Source organism: Triticum aestivum, chromosome 4A (assembly GCF_018294505.1).
Source record: "Triticum aestivum cultivar Chinese Spring chromosome 4A, IWGSC CS RefSeq v2.1, whole genome shotgun sequence".
NCBI classification, from domain to species: Eukaryota; Viridiplantae; Streptophyta; class Magnoliopsida; order Poales; family Poaceae; genus Triticum; species Triticum aestivum.
Genome location: NC_057803.1, coordinates 120,260,032 through 120,283,500, shown reverse-complemented (window position 1 = coordinate 120,283,500; position 23,469 = coordinate 120,260,032).

Sequence of the window (23,469 nt, the reverse complement as noted above, 5' to 3'; positions counted from 1 at the left end):
ATTTTCTTATGTTTTCTATATATACTTAAATGACGTGCAAAGCCGTACAATTTACTAGTAGTTGTAGCTAGTGCCGTGCAAGCTGGCTCTGGCAGCCCAGTCCGCACTTCGACACTTTGCCTATTTCCTATTTGAGGTACTGCTATCCATTCCCCGATTTTCGATTTAGTGTTTGCTAGTAGTTGCTATCCGTTGCAGTACAATACATGTAGATCCGTACATGAACCGACCAGCGCCTACACATAAGTGCTCTTTTGATTCAAATGAGTTTTGGAAGATTTGGACCCTTAGAAATTTTTCATGCAATGGCCGTTTGATCCGTACCCTCTCCATTTCATAATATAGTGCACCCATGTTTTTCAAATTTTAATTTTGACTATAAATTTAACTAACATGGATAACGGCGGCGGGAGCATGACAGATTTTTTTGAATGCATATTCGAAAGAAGTTTTCAAAGGTATAATTTTTCAGTAAAATGATTTATGTATTATTGGTTTAATTTATGGACAAAGCTGAATCTTGAAAAACATGGGCACACTACATTATGAAAATGGAGGGAGTATGATTGGAATCCTTAGGAATTTTATGATATGGTTCATTTCTACTATATTTTGGAAAAAGATCCATCCACTCAAACCTTATTGCAGGATTCCTTTTGTTTTTCCCGTGCTATCAAACACTTTCTCAAATCCTACATAGTATAGGACATGCCACCCTATTCCTGCATTTTGAGAATGCTACGAATCAAGAGGCCCTAAGTTTGCACATAATCTACCGAATTATGAATTTGTGACCGTTAGAAAGTAAACTATTATTGCAAAAATGTTGAAGAATGAAGAGGATCAGAAACATTCCTTCTCTTTTTTCCGAGACATTACTACTATAAAGAGCGTTGCAGTTACCCGCCTTCCCGGGTCTTCGTGGGAGAGTGTGCCATCCACCTCGTACATTGCGCGAGGGCCTCCCGCGGATGGCTGCCTGGTGAGCTCCCGTCTGTCCCATCTGCGCACTCATCACCCATACGTTTTCCCTTGGGGGTCAATGACAGGTGGGATGCGGGCGTGACTTGGCCAACCTCACGGTGGTGTTTCTAGCCGCGCCCGCGTTTGAAGTCTCTATTGTTGCCCTTGCGCGGTGGGCGCGACGGCTCGCCGTGACAACGTCCTTTGGCCTCGGCCGAGGTGCTTCGGTCGCGCTAGTAGGACATGCGCGTGCGCCCAACTCGACGTGTGACCGTCCACCCAGACGATGGGTGGGACGGGTCCCAATGTTAACATCCTTCAACCCTAGCCGGGGTGCTTCACTCGTGCAAATCCGGCCCGCGTGTGCACGCCGGCTCGATGTGTGACGATCTGATGGCATGCAAGTGCACAAGGCGAACTACCAATTTCTGATTAAGTTTTGTGGACCCCACATGGAGCGAAAGGAAGGTACAACTATCCCCACATCCACGTCTTCACTTACGCAACTACAATCACACCCGAACCGGAGTTTAAAAAAATCATTAAAGCCAGTTGCTAGGGGAAACAACTAAAAGAGGGAATTAAACTAAGTACTGAAATGAATGAAAAATAGATGCTAAACTAAACGGAGAAAATAAACTGGAAGAAGTAATGTGATGTTTTAGATAAGCACGTCGGCATCTAGGTACTATCTCACCAGCTTTTAGGGCCGCACGAATTCTTGCGGACATCAACATACGAGAGCAAGAGAGCTTCATTCTGGTGGGCGATGGCATGTAGGGATCCAAGGAAAGCGGGGACAATGTTCTTAGTGCATCAGAACACATAGTGGCCCGACGATGGCACATCTCGGCGCGGTGTCACCCGACCAACACTGGAGACGAAGGGGGCCAGGGGGTGGCAGTACATTGGGCGCAGTGTGATCTACACTGGGGCACATTATCGGGAGGTGGTAGGGCGTCGCAGCGACCGCAACCATTGGAGAAGTTGGAGGTGGGGTGGCAGACGGAGCCGGGGGAGAAGGTGGGGCGGGATGGCAGACGGATTCAAGGAAGAAGGTGGGAGTGAGGCGACAATCAGGTCCGAGGGAGAACGTGGGAGTGGGGCGGCGGCCGAAGCTGGGAGTGAAGGTGGGGAGGGGGCGGCGACAGGAGTTGGTTAGAGGAGGTGGAAGTGGGGAGGATGCACAGGGGTGAGATAAGGCTCGTCGGTTGTCACCTTTTTTTTTTCTTAATAACAATACCAGTTGCGGGAACACGCGATGGGGGCCTATATAGAGGCTGCCATTAACATAATATTATCTTGTTATTAGTAACAGAATAGTATATATTAAGATAAACAAATAAAACTTAAGTTTACAAAAATATATTTTTGAATAAATTTTAAGATATAAAATCTTTTGAGAAATAAATAAATTTATCGGTATTAAAAAATGTGCAATGTGAGTTTAAAATGATTATAGTGTATTTATAAATTGGTTGTGTATTTTTAAAATGATTATAATATATGAATAAAATAATAATAATTTCTGAATTCAAAAAATGTTTATTTACAAAAATGTAAATATAAATAAAGAAAAATGTGAAGTGCGAAAGAAAATCACAAGAGGTTAAAAATCTAGAAGGAATCGGCAAAAATTGAAATAAAACAACTAAAATTAAAAACAAAAGATTAAAAAAAACTACTCTCCCCGATCCATATTACTTGTCTTCGGTTTGTCTAGATACGAATGTATTTATATATATCCGTATCTAGACAAATCTAGGGCAAGTAATGTGAATTGGAGGGGATACTAAAAACAGGAACAAAAGTAAAAAACGAACAAATCCAGGTAAAAGCATTTAAAGGAGCCCTTCAAATGCAATTTTATTGGGCTACCAACTGTGCCTCCATGTAGGCATCTCGTATTTGGTACAGCGAGGGGTGCTAAGGTGTCTTGCCTAGAGTCAGACGAGAGAAAGTCTCGCTGAAGGCGAGCTCCATATTTGACCGGCCATCGCGCCGCTGTCCATAGGCCACAGGCCATATACTCGGTTTTTTAATTGTTTCTTCGTTTTTGTTTTTAATTTATTTATATTTCCATATATTGTATATTACAAAACACATTTTACGTAAAACATTTCAGAAAATGTTAATCACCCATTTAAAAAATGTTTAATGTGTATAGAAAAATATTCCTCATGTATACAGAAAATTAAACATGAAATGTGTACAGAAAAAAATGTAGACCATGTAGTTAAAAGATGTTAATCAGAGCATTTGAAAAAAATGTTGAACTAGTTATCAGAAAATTTAAACTTGTATTTTAAAAGTGTTAAGTGTGCAAGGAAAAATTGTTAACCATGTATTAAAAAATATTAAGCTTGTATTTGAAAATTGTTAAATTTGTATAAAAAACATATTAACCATGTTTTCATAAGATGTTAAACTTGTCTTTGAAAAATGTTAATCAAGCATTTGAAAAAAATGTTGAACAAGTATTTAATTTTTTAATCAATCACATAAAAATGGTTAACTATTTATATAAAAATGTTGACCATCTATTTAAAAAATCGGATTTTTTATCTTGTATATATAAATGCTAATCATGCATATGAAAAATGTTGAATGGATATTAATAAAATGTTAATCAAGCATTTAAAGGATGTTAAATGTGTATATAAAAGTTTTCTTTTGCCTGATAATACGTGTTTCATTCATATCATATCATAAAGAACAAAGTACAAGTCACGTAAACACCGACATGACAAAACTGAAAAGATAGCAGAACATCTTTGAGCTTGACACCCACGCCCGTCACCTACCTCCGGCACCACCACAGCAGCCACCGAAGAAAAGAATGACGGAGCATGTATGGAAAATGATAAAAAAAAACTTGATCACGTACATAAAAATGTTAATCAAACAATTGAATTTTTCGAATAAGTATTCAAAAAAATTAATCAAGCATTTAAAAAATGTTGAATGTGTACAAAAAAGTTTTGACCATGTATTGGAAAAATAATGATCTTTTTATCATCTGTATAAAAATATTAATCAAGCATTTGATGAAAATGTTGAACAAGTATTTGAAAAATGTTTATTAAGCATTTGAAAAAAGGTTAAACTTGTATAGCGAACAATATTGACCATGTATTTAAAAAATGGTTTGAAAGTATTTGAAAAATATATTAGATATATACAGAAAAATAAGTAGGTAAAGAATGAAAACCCGAGAGAACACCAAAGAAAAACAGATGTAAAACGAAAAAGAAACAAACAATACGGAATTAAGAAGAGAAAAAAAAGCTATGGAAAACTGAGAAAGAAGCAAAGAAAACACAAAGAAAAAGTACCCTGTAAAAACAGAGAAATAAAGGAAGAAAAACCGAAGAAAACCAGGAAAAGGCAAAAAACAAAAGAACCCAGAAAGCATGTGTACGCACGTGTAGTTTTGTTCAAGTGCCCTAGTAGTGTAACGTGAATTCGACGACAACTTAGTGGCTAGCCGCATTGCACTGTAATGAGGAGGTCCTAGGATTAAATCCCGCTCGGTCCCTTTTCCTCTACTCTATTCTTTTAACTGCGCTTGTGCGCCGGCCCATCATTGTAGACGTTCACTTGATAGTAGGTTCTGTCTCTCTTAATGCGAGTTATAGCTCCCGCTCACTGCAAGTTTTTTTTTTGCGTCCAAAACATACTTGCTTTATTCAATAGAAGTGTTCATAGGAATACAATTCAAAGATGGGGGGTTTATAAGCCACACATGGCGCCCCAAACCTAGACCGAAAGCATGTTTGGCGAGGCTATGAGCCTCTTGATTCGAATCATGCCCTTCGAAGATGAAGGTGCATTGCTGAAATTGTGTCGTCGTAGCTGTAATCTCCTTCACAATGCTTGCATACATTCCTCCTATGCCTTGAGAGATGTCACACACCACTCCCTGGCAATCAGACGCGATGATAACATGTGTTAAAGCCAGGTCATGAGCCAGGGCAAGCGCCTCTCGACATGCAAGCGCTTCAAGAGTTGCTGGGTCCATTACACCGATGCACCTGATTGTCGAGGCTCCCATGTATGTGCTCTCCGAATTCCTGCAAATAGCACTGTAGGATCCTTCATTACCTGACCTTGCCACAGCCCCATCTACTCTGATCTTAAACATCCCCATAGGTGGTGGAATCCACTTGGGTTTGGCTCGGAGCAAACTTACATATGTTATTGTTGGCTTCTTCGGCCTGCAATCTACAAGTTCATGGAAATATTTCATGATAAAACTATGGGTTTGCTGTGGACTCTGGAAGATATGCTCATGGAGAGCCTTGCGCTTAAGAGTGCCATATCGCCCATAGGCTAATCAAAACTTGATTGAAATCTGTCGAAGGTAGAATCTCCATCAGCTCAAAAACACCTTTTGGTGTCGGGTTCCCGTACACTATTGACTGCTTCAACCATGTCATGATCTTGGAGAGCCCAAACGCATCACGCCACTGTGCAAATGTAGCAGTGAGTGCTACCAAGAGTCCTCCGCTCCACACAGGCCACGGGATGAAACTGTTGACATATTTCTATGGTGGAGAAGATCGGCCATTGGGATCGAGTGTTGAGCCAGGCGCCATAAGAATATTTTTAATTTAGAAGGCACATCAATCTTCCACAACTTTGACCAAGCTTTCTGCTCACCTGCATCATTTGATGAGTCGGAGCGTCCCTCTAGCCATGCCTCACGCCTTAACTTGGTTGTCACTAGCATCCGGTAGGCAGACCTGACCGAGAACATGCTGTTTTTCTCATATACCTCAGACCAAAAGTCTTCGATCTGGCGCGTGCAAAGTGGAATGGCTTGTATTGATGCGGCGTCCGTTGGAGTAAAGATTTCTGCAATTGCATCTCTGTCCCATTCCGCCCCAGGAAGGATCAAGTCCCGAACCAATTGCGGGGGGAGGGGGGGTGGACTATTCTGCTCATGATTGGCCGCATATTATGTGGACGGGGTAGCCAATTATGTTGCCAGATCGATGTGTTGTTTCCATCTTTTATCCTCCTAATCAAACCCTGATTTAGCATGTCCCGACCATCCATGATTGACCTCCACACTTGTGACGGGGCTGATCCCGCTCACTGCAAGTGCTATACATCACTTGTAGTGAGTATTAATCGGCCTCGATTACAGGGCGGCTTTATTGGGCCAACCCAGCATTGTAGTGTTCTTTAGGCTGTGTTCCCATTGCTTTGCATTGTTTTTTCGTTTTCTAGTTCATTTTACTTTGGTTTTCTTTCTTGATTTTCTTCTGTTTTCACTTTTGTTCAACTATTTTCTTTGATTTGCTTTCTTTTTTTCTTTTTCCTTTTTTTCCTCTGGTTTTCTTCGCTTTCCTTTTTTCTTCCTTATTTTATTTTCATTTTTTATTTTGTAAACACATGTATAATTTTTTTCATACACATTGTACATTTTTCCTATACATCAATAATATTTTTATAGAAGTTTAATATTATAAATGCAAGATTAACATTTAAAAAAAATAGGGGATCAAATATATGGTTTTCTGTCTACATTTTTCATACACATTATATATTATGTGCATCTAAAGCATTTTCATAAATGTTTAAATTTTTAAAATATATTGTTAACATATTTTTGGAATATTTGTTTTCAATTTTTTAATACGTGTTCAACTTTTCATACACACTTTGAAACCTTTTTTCTATGGTACAAGAAATTATTTTAAACAGTTTGAATGTTTTTATACATATTATAAACGTGTTTCAAAATGTCGCAAACTTTTTGTTTGAAACCTGTGAGCAATTTAAAGTACTTTTCTTGATGGTATGAATTATTTTTTGGACTTACACATTTTTTACTTTGTATAAAACTTTAGAAAAACGTCATGTAAATTATTTTGAAACACATACATTTTTTGAAAAGTTACATACATTTTTCTGAGCAAGATTTTTTTGGCACTGCATTTACATTTTTAACGTGCGTTGAGCACTTTAAAAACTTAATGTCTTTATAATAAATGTAAACAAATAAAAAAGCAAAAAAGAACATGACACGAGCGCGATGTGGTTACCGGATGTCGAGGCTTCGCATAGGGTAGTCCCTCGATTGGGCCGGCCCAGGAAGGCACCGAGCGGTGTAAAAATGAATGAATGACACAGCGCTTGAGCTAGGATTCAAACCCGCGACAGCGAGCCTGTAGACAGGTATAGCTAGCCACAATGCCTGACTCGGTTCGATGGTGAAATTGCAATGCGAGTCGTTTAGATCTAGCCACACCAGCAGATCGGATTATTTTTTCCTTTTTCTTATCTTTTGTGGTAAATTCTGAATATATCATTTGAAAAGTATGAATATTTCTTACACAACACACACGCATTTTAAAAAAATGTTAGCAATTTTTCGAATCTGTAATCAAATTTGAAAAACAGGAACAATTTTGAAGTTTTGGACAAATATTGAAAAATAGGAACATTTTTATAAAATTACGATCAATTTTTGATAAAAACCAAAAAGTTGTTAGAAAATTTGAACACTTTACTGAATTGTGATTTGTTCTAAAAACATGGAATTTTTTTGAACATGTGAACAAATCTTGAAAAACAACACTTTCTAAATTCCGAACAATTTTTGACAATAACGAACAAGTTTTGGTAAAATGCAAACAATTTTTCAATGTTTGATCACTTTTCGAATTTTTTTTAAATTTGTAAACAAATTTTGAGAACAGGAACATTTTTGAATTTTTAATTTTTTTAAACGGGAACATTTTTTTTAATCATGAACAAGTTTTAAAGATCTGAACAATTTCTCAATTTGTGAACAAATTAAAAAATGGAAACCTTTTGAATTGGTGAATTTTTTTTGAAAAAGTGGATCAATTCTTGAAAACATTGAAATTTGATGAAAAAAGACATTTTTTGCATAGTCGAATGTATTTTGAAACTATGAACAAAATCAGGAAATAGTATTATTTGAAACATGCGAACATTTTTTTAATTTGGGAACAAAATTTTAAAACAAGAATATTTTTTTGAAAGGAGAACACTTTTTAAAATATGCAAGCAGTTCTGATAATTCAAATAGTTTTTGAGTTAGTGAAAAAAATAAGAGGATTTTTTGAATTTTCAAACAAATTTTGGAATCTGAAAGAAAAATAGAAACAAAAAATGCATAAGAAAAATGGATTAGAAAAGAAATAAAGTAAATGAAATAAGTAAATAAAAAAGGAAAAAGGAAACAAAAAAGAAAAAATAAACATAAGAAATAAAAAATAAAATAGCAGTGAAAACCGGTTGAGGAACCTTATAGAAGGTTCCCAAAACCGGTCAAGAACTTTCTAGAAAGTTCCTAAAACCGGGTACGTTAGGAAATTGGGCCGGGCCATCCCGTCGCCAGGTCGCTCGGCTCTATGCGAAGCAGCGACAACTTGACATAGAGAGCGTCCGTTAGGAATTTCCATTTTTGGTCTCGCAATAAACAACACACAGTCCCTGCCATTTGACACGACGGGTTTCAAATAGGGAAAGCCCGCTCCCTTGTTGGAGATGTTTGCTCATGGGCTCACACAAGACACGACGTAAGTGTTGTTGAATATGGGCTATCATCCTTATTGAATGACAGCTAATCACAAAACGGAACTAGGCCTGCCTAGCAGAAATAATCGAAGTTGCTCAAAAAATAAGGAAGAGCAGAAATAGTCGAAGAGTATAAATAATCACGTCGGCTGCCGGCAAGACCGGTCTGTGATGAGCCGTGAGCCATCACATGGCTCACTTTGCTCAAACAGCCCATCCGATAGGAAAACCTGGCAACATCATTTTTCTTAAAGAATGTTAAAAATCTGATGTCAAATTTTAAAGCATGACAGTTCTACGTGTGAAATTGCAATTTATGTTGTCGCGAGCATGGCAAATTCTTGCGATTCATATTTTTTTGACGGATTTGCCATGCTTGCTGAAAGAAATTGACATGTTTGCGACAACATAAATTACCACCTCGGGCATTCAATCTGCCATGCTTAAATATTTGATATCAGAATTTTTACACTTTTTTTTTTGCGAATTGAGAGAAAAAACCGGCAACATCGGCAAACGAAAATGAGCTGTCTTCAGTAGTTCGTAGGGACACAAGTAACTTGGCACTTAATCAACGTATCCTATAAGTCCTAACTCTGAACCGATATTGTATGATTGATCAGTTGATGCATGCGAGGTGAGATGAGATTATTCTAAGGTTCAGCTGGCGCTCCGTAGTGCCACACGTGCCAATGGGAGGGCACGTCCGTTTGGACATGTTCAAGATGGGGATTGGGTAATCGCGATACTGTACACAAACAAAGCAAAGTTGGTGATTCTAGATAAGATCGCCTGAAAGCGACCATGGATCTAATCAGCTGTTAGTCGAGAAATTAAAGAATGTCTTGGGCCAAGTATTACATGCCCACAGGGCCGGATGAAGATGAGATGCATTCTTCCAAGATACAAGCATGAATCGATCAAGAAAAAGAAGCGTCATTAAATTGCCGATGCCTAAACCCTAATGGCCTACAAATCCAACAACGAATCCATCGACGAGGGTGGTCGATCCATAGGCGCACGTATCAAGATTCAAAGAACGGCAAAGGGCAGGCCAGCAGCACATCAATCAAAAAGAACAGCAACAGACGGAGAAATAACATCATTACTACTACTCCCTTCGTTCCAAATTAATTGTCTTAAAATTGTCTAGATACAGAGGTATCTAGACTCATTTTAGTGCTAGATACCTCCGTATCTAGACAAATCTAAGACAAGTAATTCGGAACGGAAGGAGTATATTATTAGGTTTAGGTTCAACAAAGAGGGCTGATATCCATCCATCCACAGATCCAGAAGACAATTAAGCTACACAATCAGACACAATCACACAAACACATGCATGTTCTTTTTACCACCGGCACACGTACAACGAGAGGCGTTATTTAGCAGTAGTATAGCTTCATAGGCTCAAACTAACCATCTCGTCGTACGCACGCGCGCAGCCATGCTCGCTCGCTATGAGCCGCCGCCGTTGCCGGTGTCCTCGTTTCCTCCTCCTCCCCCGCCGCCACCGCCAGCGGAAGTAGTTGGCGTCCCGCCGCCGCCGGTCCAGTCGGCGATGATGGTCTTGATGATGCTGCCTCTCTTGGGGTTCCGGTTCCCGTCGGGCTTCGGCCTCTGGCCCTGGCCGCCATCCTGCCCATCCATGGCGTCGTGCGCGTGCAAGCAAGCCCCGGCCGGCCGGCCCAGAGAAGCGTAGGCGAGTGGACGAGTGTGGAGGGTGCGTGCGTGCGTGAGAGCTAGAGTGGGAGCTATGCGCCTATGAGTAACTGGTCGGCTTTATAGCGCTAAATACAGTAGCATTGTTAATTTTTAGGACAATCTTCTGTTTTGGCGCTCCGGGCATGAAGTATTCTTGCATCCAGACCGGCGACTAATCCACGACGATGACGAACAACAGATGACCAGACCAGGGCTCAGCCGCCTTGGGATGGGAGTGGGTGGTTCAGTGTGATTCTTGTACAATGCAGGGTCTATCGGGAGGTTGTAGTGTACTTTTTCCATAAAGAAATATAAAAGCGTTTAGATTATTATTTTAATTATCTAAATGCTTTTAAATTTATTTACGGAGAGAGTACTAGCTTAACTTTGGAGCAATGCATGTGTGATTGGATAAAACAGAGGCAAACTGATCGGGTGCATTATGTGGGGGCATTTTATGTTAAGCTAAAAAAGAGGGTTCTCTAAAAAATTCACGGAGAGGAAAACTGAAGCACTCCACTCCCTCGTTCTCCTTGACGGCATGTGCGTCATCGCGTGTGACGTGGTGCTGCTACGTCACAGCCACATGCTGTCTTTTTTTTTTTTTGCGAATAAAGAACTTCCATTACTTAACCAGAGACACTATTACAGTCCTGTTGACATAAAATGTCAACCTCATCAGGGGCACTACGGAGCCAGACAGCAGTTTTAGGTAACAACCGACCCATTTGGGCGAGAGCATGGCTAACTTTGTTCTGTTCTCGCTTAATTAACATGATCTTATGCGGACGGCTAGCTAGGAGCTGCCTAATATCCCCAACCATGGCTGCAACCGGGGACCTATTGGCTTCAGTATCCATGATCATGCGCATCGCTACTGAGCAGTCCGTCTCAACGATCAGCCCGTCCGGACTCCGCTCGAGGGCCAGGTCCACTCCCTCCATGAGAGCTGCGATCTCAGCCTCGAGGGCGCTTGTGCACCGCGGGATGAAGCGACAAGAAGAAAAAATTATGGAACCTGCGTAGTCTCGAAGGACCATGCCGGCACCTCCTGTGCCCTCCTCCTCTTTCCAAGACCCGTCCACATTCAACTTGACCCAACCAGGTGGAGGCTTGCTCCAACGCAACAGCGGCAGCATGCAAGTGTTTGATATTCCATACTGTAGGTTACTATTCCTCCGTCCTCCATAGGTGATGCCTTTCTTCCCTTTTGCAACATCATCAGAGTGGTGTTGCTGAATGTACAACAATGTGTTGATGTAGCCGGATAAAAATCTAGTCGAGGCTTCAATTGGCGGGGCTGGTTTGTGATGATACACCTCATTCCGCACGTACCAGTTACGCCAAAGCGTCATGATCATAGGAAGCCTCTCCTCATCAGTACAACGGTCCAGCAGGTGGAGGATCCACTCCGGTCCGGTGTTGATTGGTCTCTACCTTGGGCATGCTCCAGATTCGCGCCATCTCCGTCCAAAGATGCCTGGCCAGTGGGCATCTGCAGAGGGCATGCTATGTATCCTCGCATTCCAAGCCACATAAAGCACATGTGTTAGAAATCTCAAGTGTCCGTTTGCATTTATTTTCAAGTGTGGCCAAAGAATTCGTCGCAACTCTCCATGCAAAAACTCGTACCTTAGGGGGAGCAGGGCACCCCCACACTGCCTTCCAGACGGCACGAGTGCCGTCCGGTGCCCTGCTCATGGCGCACGCAGTGGTGCTGGTTCGCTCGTCTAGAGCGGTCTTGTACGCGCTCCGGACGCTGAAGATGCCACGTATGTCCGGAGCCCAGGAGAGGACGTCCGGTAGCCGTCGTGGGCTCGTTTTGATCGTCAAGATGTAGTCCACGTCAGGGGCGATGAAGTGTTGCTGGAGGAGGTCCACCCGCCACCGGCCATTCTCATCAAGCAGCTCAGACACACGCCGGAGTCGGCAAGTCCCTCGCTGCGTGATAGGCCGGTAGGAGGTAGGCCGCGGGATCCACGGGTCACGCCATATGCGGATGTGCTCGCCATTGCCCACCCGCCAAAGGAGCCCACGTTTGAGTAGCTCAAGTCCATGCTGGATAGCATGCCACGTCGGAGAGACGTTACCTGAAAAAACTGTGTCCTCCAGGGAGCCGTTAGGGTAATATTTTGCTTTTAAAACCTGAGTACACAAGGAGTCCGGCCTGGTAATGAGGCGCCAAGCTTGACGCGCTAACAGGGCCCGGTTAAAGATGCGAAAATCTCTAAAGCCAAGACCCCCCTTCCCTTTTGGCTCAATTATTTTCTCCCAAGCCCGCCAGTGTGTTTTTCTTTGACCCTGCTTTGATCCCCACCAAAAGTTCCTGACCAACCGTGTGAGGTCATCGCACACAGAATATGGCAGCTTGAATACACCCATGATATATGTGGGGATTGCTTGCAGAACAGACTTGATCAAAGTTTCCTTTCCTGCCTGCGACAGTGTGTCACCCCAGGCCATGGTCCTTTTAGTTAAACTCGCCTGTAACATTTGAAATTTACCCTTATGCATACGCCCATCCGGAGTAGGCAAACCTAGGTATTTACCTTCAAACTCAGAGTTTTGCACTTGTAATACATTTTTCACTGCTGTTTGTATCACCAAAGGACAATTATCGCCAAATTGAATGGAACACTTATGCGGGTTAATAAGTTGTCCTGTAGCCTGGGCGTAGCTCTGTATGGCGCCCTTCACATACTCAGCTTGTTGCACACTCGCTTTGAAGAAAAGTAAGGTATCATCGGCAAACAAGAGGTGCGAGATCCCTGGAGCTCTGCTACAAATTTTAATTGGCTGCAAAGCTTGTGTTTGCACACCCTGTCTCAAGAGTGCAGATAGACCATCAGCGACAATGAGAAATAAAAAGGGGGACAGGGGATCACCTTGCCGAAGCCCACGCGTCGGTGCAAACGAATCCAAAATGGCTCCATTAAATTTAACTGAGTAGCTCACCGATGTGACACATGTCATGATCCATTGCACCCATCGGTGAGAGAAGCCCATCCTCTCCATCGCCTGCTTCAAGAACCCCCAATCCACCCTATCATAGGCCTTTGACAAATCTAACTTGTATGCACAATAGCTATTCTCCGGATTTTTCTCATGCTGAAGAAAATGCAAACACTCAAAAGCAAGAAGTGCATTATCTGTAATCAGGCGCCCTGGGATAAATGCACTCTGGTATGGTGAGATAATGTCATCAAGGAGTGGCCGAAGTCTGTTCACCAAGCACTTTGCAACAATCTTGTAAACAACATTACAGAGGCTTATAGGTCTAAAATCAGTCATACAGACAGGTTCATCAACTTTGGGAATAAGGACGATTACCGTTTCATTCACACCTTCTGGCATATGTCCAGTTCGAAAGAACTCTTGTACTGCTCGTACAATTTCTCCTTTCATGACTAGCCAATTTTTTTGAAAGAATCTCGCTGGGAACCCATCCTTTCCAGGTGCTTTCAAGGGTCCCATCTGAAACAGGCTGTCAGAAATTTCCTTCTCGCTGAATTCAGCACATAAATGACCATTCATCTCCGGTGTTACTTTCTCCTCATACAAGTCCAAGAGTGGCTGCTGTACAAGGGAGTCATCACGAGTAAAAAGGTTTTGGAAATAAGAGTTAGCCATAGTGGCCATTACCTCATGTGTACCATGGCTGCAACCCCTGTCATCCACCAATCTTTTTACTTTGTTTTTCCTTGCTCTCCAGACTGCTCTGCGCTGAAAAAATTTAGTGTTACGATCCCCTTCCCGTAACCAGTCAATACGGCTCCGCTGCATCCAGAGCATCTCCTCACGGTATAATAGTTCCTGCATATGGTCAGAGACCTTCCGTATCTCACTTCTATCTGCATTCATACTCATCAACTCCTCTAGCCTGGTTCTAGATTTTTCAAGTTCATTTGTTATATTCCCAAATTTTCGTTTACTCCAAGCATGTAACTCCACCATAAGTTTGGCCAAACCTGACTGTATATCGCCCAAACTAAATTTCTTTCCAGCTTTTCCCCACGCTTCCGCCACACGTTCAGGGAGGCTTTCATCTCTCTCCCAGAATGTTTCATACCTCCTGAACCTTGTATAAACATGGTTAACATCCTCCTTAATGCACTACAGGACGATTGGGCTATGGTCAGAGCATGGCGACACATTATGTACCACCCGTGCCTCGGCAAAAATATCACGCCACCGATTATCCGCAACCGCCCTGTCCAGCCGGACCCTCACATTCTTCCTGTTTCTCTATTTATTATCATAGGCAAAAGGTAAGCCATAGAAACCAAGATCCACAAGTTCACATACCTCTAATGTATCTCGAAAGGCAAGCATAAGACTCTCGTTGCGTGGTGTCACGGAGAAGTGCTCAAAAGACCACATGGCCTCATTAAAGTCACCCATGACACACCAAGGAAGATCAGACTGTTGTTTTAGATCCCTCATTAGTGTCCACATAAGATGTCGATTTTCTGTTCGTGGTTCGCCATACACACATGTCAAACGCCATAATGGATCATGCTCAGAAAACCTCACATATGCATCTATATATCTTTCATTCGAAGATTGAACTTCTACATGCAGACTATCGCACCAAAAGAGAGCAAGCCCTCCACTCAAACCATTGCTACTGACACCACAAAATCCTCTCAGACCTAACCGACCACGTAAACGTTTTACTTTTTCGGAGCTCTGTCTAGTCTCACATAAAAACAAATTTTTTGCTTGTGTTTCTTTTACCATGCCAACTAAATCACGAACTGTCGGTTTGTTGGCCACCCCCCGACAGTTCCAACTTAAACAATTCATTGCTCCTGACGGAGCACCACACTTGGCTCCGTCAGTTGACCAGCGGCCCCTGGGCTGGTTGCCTCCATGATGCTAACAGCTCCGTTCCCATCTCCTCCTACCATCTCTTGCTGGGTCTCCTCATCCGTGTCCAGCTTCTGCTTTTTTGGTGTGCCCTCTGTAACCTGTGTATCAATGTGTACCGAGTTGTTGTCTCCCTCCACAGGTATCTCCACCACATACAGTTCCTGACTGCCCACCTTCACGTGTTGCACCTCCACTTTTCCTATCTTCTGTAATCCTCCCATGGGCGTCTCCATGAAGGGAATCACAGGATCGCCATCGGTAGCTTCGAGCACAAATCCTAGCATTCTACCAATCTGCCTTTTACCCAGTACAGAGTAAATAAACTCCATTGGTGTTGTCACACTTCCAAAAGAGTCCTCGAACGAGTTGAGCCCGTGGAGTGGTGGGATCAACTCCTCTGACCCCAGTGGCTGCTCACGTATTACCAAGCTTCCCGGCTTCCTATCAGCCGCCGTCGTTGTCACGTCGTGTGCATCGGAGCATTCCACGGGTGTAGCCTCCGTTCCACCGTTAGGCGGCTTCGGGCGGGTAGCGTCCACCAGGGGAGCCCTTGATCGCCCCCACCGCCTTCAGGCTTCACGTTGGTTGCAGCCGGCAGGATCGCTAGCAGAAGCACGGTCAAAGACAACACGGCAGGGATGGATTTCTTCGGAAACCTGCGCTCAGAGGTGTACTGTCGATCTGGTGGTTCACGATCTTGATCGATTGTTGCATCCCAATCGGCCGGGCCAGGGAGATAGATCGGGAGTCCCAGGTAGGGTTCGCTGGCGTAGGGATTAGGGATTCCATATACGATGTACTCCTTCCACGTATGAAGTTGTAGTCCGTGGCCGCCACGGGAGCCGGGCGACGAGTACGCGGACGAAGCCGCAACGGTGCCATAGGACGGGCGGCGCCCGCACATGGCAAGGGTGCCGACAGAGGCCTCGACCTCGCCGGGATGGGGCGGCGGCGTAGCCACCGCCAGAGAGTCGCCTGGGTCACTGAACCCTAGCGTAGCCATCGTCCAACCCCACCACAGCCACATGCTGTTACTGCAGGGTCTACGAATTCCCGTGTATATACGAGGCGTATAACATTTGTGCCTTCCAAGTATTGAAGTTCTATGTTCCATAAAGAGAGTACATGTTTCAGAAGAGAGTATGAAGGAGTTGAAGAAAGAAATGAGTACGTAGAGCAGAGTTGAGTATATGTGTTATGTGACATATTGTGTATTGGGTCCATTTTCTAATTTCTTGTATAGTTGATGTTAGAATAAATCGAATCAACCTGTGGTTGAGTTGGTTAGGTGGACAGTGGTATCCCCAACCCACCAGGGTTCAAATCCTGATGCTCGCATTATTCCTGGATTTATTTCAGGATTTTCGGCGATGCGCTTTCAGTGGGAGGAGACGTTTCCGTCGACGACGAGGCGCCTACGGTGACTTCGTAAATCTCAAGATGATATGTCGGCTCAGTCTCTCGGAGGTGCTCATAGGGGTAGGATGTGCATGTGTGCGTTCATAGGGATGAGTATATGCGCGTGTATATGAGCGCTTGTGTCTGTACTGATGCTCAAAAAAAAATCCGACGTATACCGTCGATCATCCGAGGATCAAGCAACCACACGAGACACGACACCGAGAGTTGTTAACGAGGTTCATTGATATGGCTACATCCCCGGGGCTTGACTATGGGCGCTCCTCCCCATGACGCCGTTACAATACCGCACACCGGTCACCCGGGCGCCGGCACATGCCGCCGGCTCCTTCTTGTGCGCCTGTGCTATTATGTTGGCATAGGTTACATCGTGTGTCTACCTTCACTATATATGAGAGGCCTAGGATACAAGTGTCCTATTAGGACACGACTCCACATCCTATGCAAACACAATACAACTCCTAGTCCAACTGTAACCTACCTTGTACACAATATTCAACACAACTCTAACAAACTTCACCTTGGCAAATATTCTCCACCACCTTGAATTCGTTAATGTGTCAAACTTCCATGTACATTGGACTTGAGCTTATCCCATGAGTACCGCTGTTACTCCAAAGACTCCATGTGACTCCACCTGCAACTTGTAGTCCCTCCTTTCCTGACCACAGTCAACACTCGAGCAAAATTAAGTTCCTCTTTACTCTAGTCTGTGCTCCCAAGTTCCAGAGTATCCATCAACATTATCACACACTGATCACTGACCTGCATGAAAGTGAACAACTCACATATTGGGTGTCACACATAAGAATTACCTGAACTCAACATCACCGCTCCTTTCTTGACCGCCTTTCTGAAACTTGAAGGAATTTCACCGTTGCTTATAGTCATCCTGAGTTAAATTCACAGTTTTCTCACCACATGTATGACCACCAGAGCCTTGGCCCGTCTCCATGTCCCGTGCATACCGCACGCCTCGCCGCTATTACCGCGTCGAGCCTCCGCTGTCCCGGTCGAGTCTCAAGGGTCGCGAACCCACACCACTCAACCCCCACTGCAGAGTACCATCGATCATCACCGACCGATGACGAGTTTCACGCTTCCATCAGACCACTGGGCTCCAGTTCGAACTGCGTGCCTCTCGCTTTTTTCCCAGCTGAATAGGTTTCGATTCTCTGAATCCTTACACCGTAGCCCCTCAATCCAGCTCCACCTTCAACATGACTCCATGGTAGATGACCAGTCCACCCTCCCGCGCCCTGTCGACTCCAAGCTCTCATGTGCACCGTCTTGAATCAACCCTGCGCAATAGTCTGTCGAAGCCGCACAAACCCTCAAGCCTGCACCACGTGTTTCCACGCCCCAGAAGTCGGCCACCATCAGCATCACGCTCCTATGTCGCCGTCGTCGATCCCACCACCGTCTTCTGTATCAACCGACTCGCTCGATCCGTCAGACTGTCTAGTCTGACCCAAGCGAACATGTCCGGCTGTAATCATGCTCCACCCTGCATCACGACCGCTTGCACATCCGTGCATGTCTTAGACACCCTGTGTTTGCATGATCCTCATGACGCGCTTGTCCGTGCGCCTCCACAGCCTATCCACATGTTCCAAGCCATCTCAGCAAACCGACCCAAAAAAACTTTCTTTTTTCATGTCACTGTTTGTTGTTGCTTCTCCGTGCATCCTATAGCAGAAAATAGATCGAACTTGATCCAACCAAAACTGCTCCGTGCACACACGTAGTCTTGGTTGCTACCCTTGCTTTTTGTCAAACAAATCTCATACACGTCTCAGCTCTGCACCAGTTCGTGGACTCCGTGACGCTTCTGGATAGCACATAAATGTGCCAAAGATGTCACCTAGGCTGTCATTAGCAGCTCCTCGGGAGCCTTTCCGCACAGCACCGCATAGGCCAGCCAGCACGTCCGTGTCCACGCCTGGCAGCCTCCGCGCCTCGCTCGCCACACGGTCTCCTGCTGCTGCACGCCTTTTGCTGCACACGGACTCGCCGGAAACACCGGATCGGACTGATACCGATTTGATCTGCCAATCATGTAGGCCTCCCACGAACACGCTGCTGCCTGAACGCTTGCCTGACCAATGTATGCAATCGATCACCGCACGTCCTGTCTGCTGCATGTACACGTATCTCCCTCTGATTTGCTTTTCTGATCTCGCAGAGAACCACGCCGCAGTCGGCTGCATCTCGACTGAATCCCTCTTCTAAATCAACGATCCGCAGCCTCCGAATAACCTAGCTCTGATACCACTTGTTAGAATAAATCCGAGGCATTACCGTCGATCATCCAAGGATCAAGCAACCACACGAGGCACAACACCGAGATTTGTTAACGAGGTTCACCGATATGGCTACATCCCCGGGGCTTGACTATGGGCGCTCCTCCCATGACGCCGTCACAATACCGCACACCGGCCACCCGGGCGCCGGCACATGCCGCCGGCTCCCCCCCTTGCGCGCCTGTGCTATTATGTTGGCATAGGTTACATCGTGTGTCTACCCTCACTATATATGAGAGGCCTAGGATACAAGTGTCCTATTAGGACACGACTCCACATCCTATGCAAACACAATACAACTCCTAGTCCAACTGTAACCTACCTTGTACACAATATTCGACACAACTCTAACAGTTGAGGTCCGTGGCCCACCTCTGTACATCATATATACGTGTCTATGCATGAAGAGCAATACATCATGCAACTACAACATCATCCATGATATCAGTTTTTAGGTTTTAATCCTCACCTTATGCTACCGCCGCCGCCGCCGCACACTTCCTCACGCGCCGCCGCCGCCACCGCTCGTGCGTCTCCCGCGCCAGCCGCCGCTCATCTCTTTCTCGCCAGCTCGCTAGCCCCCGCATCGCTGCATCGCACCAGCCCGCATCGTGCCAAGCCGCCAAGCCACGCGCTCGCTTTCCTGCTGCCGCGCGTCGCTTCCCGCTAGCAGCCCAACTTGCTAGCCGCCAAGCCGCCCGCCGATCAGCTCTTTCTCCTGTACCGGGCTGCTGCAAGTCCCGTGTTCTACTCCACGCGAAGACAAATTATCATCAAGTACTACTTCACGTCATCTCCTAGTACTGTTGCGTACTAGTTTGATTATATTTGTTTTTCTTCGATTCTTATACCCATTGCTATGCGCCTGCTGTTGCATACCCGCCAGCCCCGCGTCACGTGACCTGCTACTGCATCGCGTCATCTCCGGCAGCCGTCGCCGTGCACATCTTCTATGCCGTCTACCGCCGTCGTTGGATCAGCGATGGCGTCCTCCGGCTTATTCGCCACCGCCTCTACCGTCCCGCCGCCGGCGCCCTACGGGCGGCCCCGCCAGCCCATCCCGACTTGCTACACGGCTCGGCTCCGCTGCCCCTGTTGGCGTACATCGCCGCCCCACCATCGACGCTCTCCGGCTAGTCCGTCGTTGCCTCGCCGCCGGTGCCGACTCTGCCCGTCGACCCCTTGCTATTACGCGGGGCGTTCGATGCGCCCGTGTACGAGGCTCCCGCGCACTGGTGGGGGGCGTCAGCAGGCCAGCAGGTTTTTCCGGCAGGTCATCCGGCCTACCCGACACCGCAGTCGCAGCCAGAGCTGCTTTCCATACCGTCTGGAGAGTACCCACCGCCGCTGCCGAGCGGTGGCTACGGACTCCCTATGGCATCTCTACCCCCCTCGTCGGCCCTGCCGCCGGCGCACTGGGACCCGATGCTCCTTGCCGCACTGCATGCCGCCCCTACGCCGAACTACTACATCAGATGTGATGATTGGTACATGGATACCGGGGCTACGGCTCACATGTTTGCTCATCCTGATAATCTTGCCTCCTTCACTCCCTTCACCACCGACCGGCGCATTATTGTCAGCGACGGTTCCACACTCCCTATCACACATGTTGGACACACTTATTTTCCTTCTAATTCCATGCCTATTACTTTGTCTAACATACTTGTGTCACCTCATCTTATTAAGAACCTTGTTTCCATTCGTCGTTTAACTCGTGAAAATCCTGTTACCGTTGAATTTGACGAGCTTGGTTTTTGTGTCAAAGACGCTCGAATCAGGATGGTACTTCATCGATGTGACAGCCTCGACGAGCTCTATCCGGTGCACTCGCCTTCATCCACCACCACCGCACCGGTTGCTCTCTCCGCTAGCGTCGATCTCTGGCACACTCGCTTGGGTCATCCCAACCCCGCCACACTTCGTCATATTCTTAAGAGTTTCAGTTTCAGTTGCAATAAGATCGAGGACCACACTTGTCATGCCTGTCGTGTCGGCAAACATGTTCGCCTTCCGTTTAATAACTCCATCACCATTGCTTCTTTTCCTTTTCAGTTGATTCATAGCGATGTGTGGACTTCTCTGGTTCCCAGTAACTCGGGATATTTATCTTATCTGGTCATTCTTGATGATTATTCTCATTATGTGTGGACTTTTCCTTTGCGCAGAAAGTCGGATGCACTCTCTACCTTGACGGCCTTTTACTCCTATGTCCGCACACAGTTTGGGCGTCCCATCCTTGCGCATCAGACGGACAATGGAAAAGAGTTCGAAAACCTCGCTTTCCACACCTTTTTGTCGTATCACGGCACAATTTTCCGCCTCACATGCCCGTACACTTCACAGCAGAATGGTCGAGCCGAACGCGTCCTTCGCATTCTGAATGACTGCGTTCGCACACTCCTGTTTCATGCCAACGTGCCGCCTCGTTTCTGGCCGGACGCACTCGCCACTGCATCACTTCTTCTTAACATTAGACCCTGCCGCCCACGGTGGAACTACGCACCTCACCATATTCTCTTTGGTATGCCCCCGCCTTACGAGCTTGCGTATTTTTCGGTGCCTTTGCTATCCCAGCATTGCCGACACTGCTCCTCACAAACTTGCACCTCGATTTGTCGCTTGCATCTTCATCGGCTACCCCTCCAACTCCAAGGGATATCGGTGCTATGATCCCGTCTCCCACCGTGTGTTCACTTCCCAACACGTTTACTTTGATGAGCATGTGTTTCCGTTTCACCAGGTACCCCCGGATGTTCCTCCCGCCACTGGTAACGCGGGCTTCTCGACGCCTCTCCCAGGGCACTCGCGCGCTCCTCTTGGCCAGCCCCTGGCTTTGAGCCCCCCCGCATACGACGCCTCCTACACCCGCGGCGCTGGCGCCCTCAGCCCCCACGACATTCGCGCCCGCAGCCCCCGCGGCTCCACTGGCGCCCGCGGCCCCCCCGGCGCCCCCGACGTTCGTGCCTGCGGCCCCCTCGGCGCCCCCGGTGTCGGCGGCCCCCGCGGCCCCCTCGGCGCCCACGCCCCCCCGGCGCCTGTGGCCGGTCCGATGACCCGCGTCCGTACGGGCGTTTTTCGCCCGAGCTCGCGCTACACCTCGGATGACTATGTCCATGCGGCGTCCACCTCTGAGCCGTCGCCGTTGCGTCCTCTGTTCGAGTCGCTCTTCGTGACCCGCTCTAGATGGCTGCGATGCAAGAGGAGTTTGACACCCTGTTGCACAACCAGACGTGGCAGCTTGTTCCCCGTCCCCGGCATGCCAACGTGATTACCGGGAAGTGGGTATTTAAACACAAGCTCCGTCCTGATGGTACCCTTGATCGCTACAAAGCGCGTTGGGTTGTTCGTGGCTTCTGACAACGTGCTGGCATCGACTTCACCGACACCTTCGCTCCGGTTGTCAAGCCCGGCACGATACACACGGTTCTCCATCTTGCGGTCTCCCGTGCTTGGCCGGTGCACCAGATGGACGTCTCCAATGCCTTCCTCCATGGTCACCTCGAGGAGCAGGTCTTCTGCTAGCAGCCCACGGGGTTTGTTGACCCGGCGCTTCCCGACCACGTGTGCTTGCTTTCGCGGTCCGTGTACGGACTCAAGCAAGCTCCGCGCGCTTGGTACCAGCGCATCGCGGCGTTTCTCCACCAGCTTCGGTTCTGCTCCACCCGCTCAGACGCCTTGCTCTTCGTCTATCATCGTGGCTCTGACACGGTCTACTTGCTGCTCTATGTCGACGACATCATCCTGACGGCATGTACGGCTGGTCTCCTCAGTCAGCTCACGGCTCGTCTTCACGCTGAGTTCGCCATCAAGGACTTGGGTCCTTTGCACTACTTCCTCGGTGTCGAGGTGGTGCGCCGTTCGGAGGGCTTCTTCCTTCATCAGCGGAAGTACGCTCACGAGCTCCTCGAGCGCGCCGGCATGCTTAACTGCAAGCCCGCCGCTACGCCTATTGATACGAAGGCCAAGCTTTCTGCCACGGATGGTTCTCCTACTTCGGATGCTCCTTTCTATCGGTCTATCGTTGGTGCTCTCCAGTACCTCATTCTGACTCGACCGGAGATCCAGTATGCCATGCAGCAGGTGTGCCTTCATATGCATGCTCCTCAAGACGTTCACTGGGCTGCCGTCAAGCGGATTCTCCGCTATATCTGTGGCACTATGGATCTTGGCGTCACGCTTCACGCCTCCGCTGACACCGCCCTCACCGCCTACTCCGATGCAGACTGGGCGGACTGCCCTGACACTCATCGCTCCACTTCGGGCTATTGTGTCTATCTTGGACCCTCACTCATCTCGTGGTCGTCCAAGCGGCAGCCGACGGTCTCTCGTTCCAGTGCTGAGGCTGAGTATCGTGCGGTGGCCAACGCAGTCGCCGAGTGTTCGTGGCTTCGCCAGCTGCTTCAGGAGCTCTCTTGTCCTGTTGACCGTGCCACGGTGATCTACTGCGACAACATCTCGGCGGTCTACCTCTCTGCTAACCCGGTGCATCATCGACGGACCAAGCATATTGAGTTGGATATTCATTTTGTTCGGGAACAGGTGGCCCTTGGCCATATTCGTGTTTTACACGTCCCTACTTCCCAACAATTTGCCGATATTATGACCAAGGGCTTGCCTACGGCGTCATTTGAGGAGTTCCGGTCTTGTC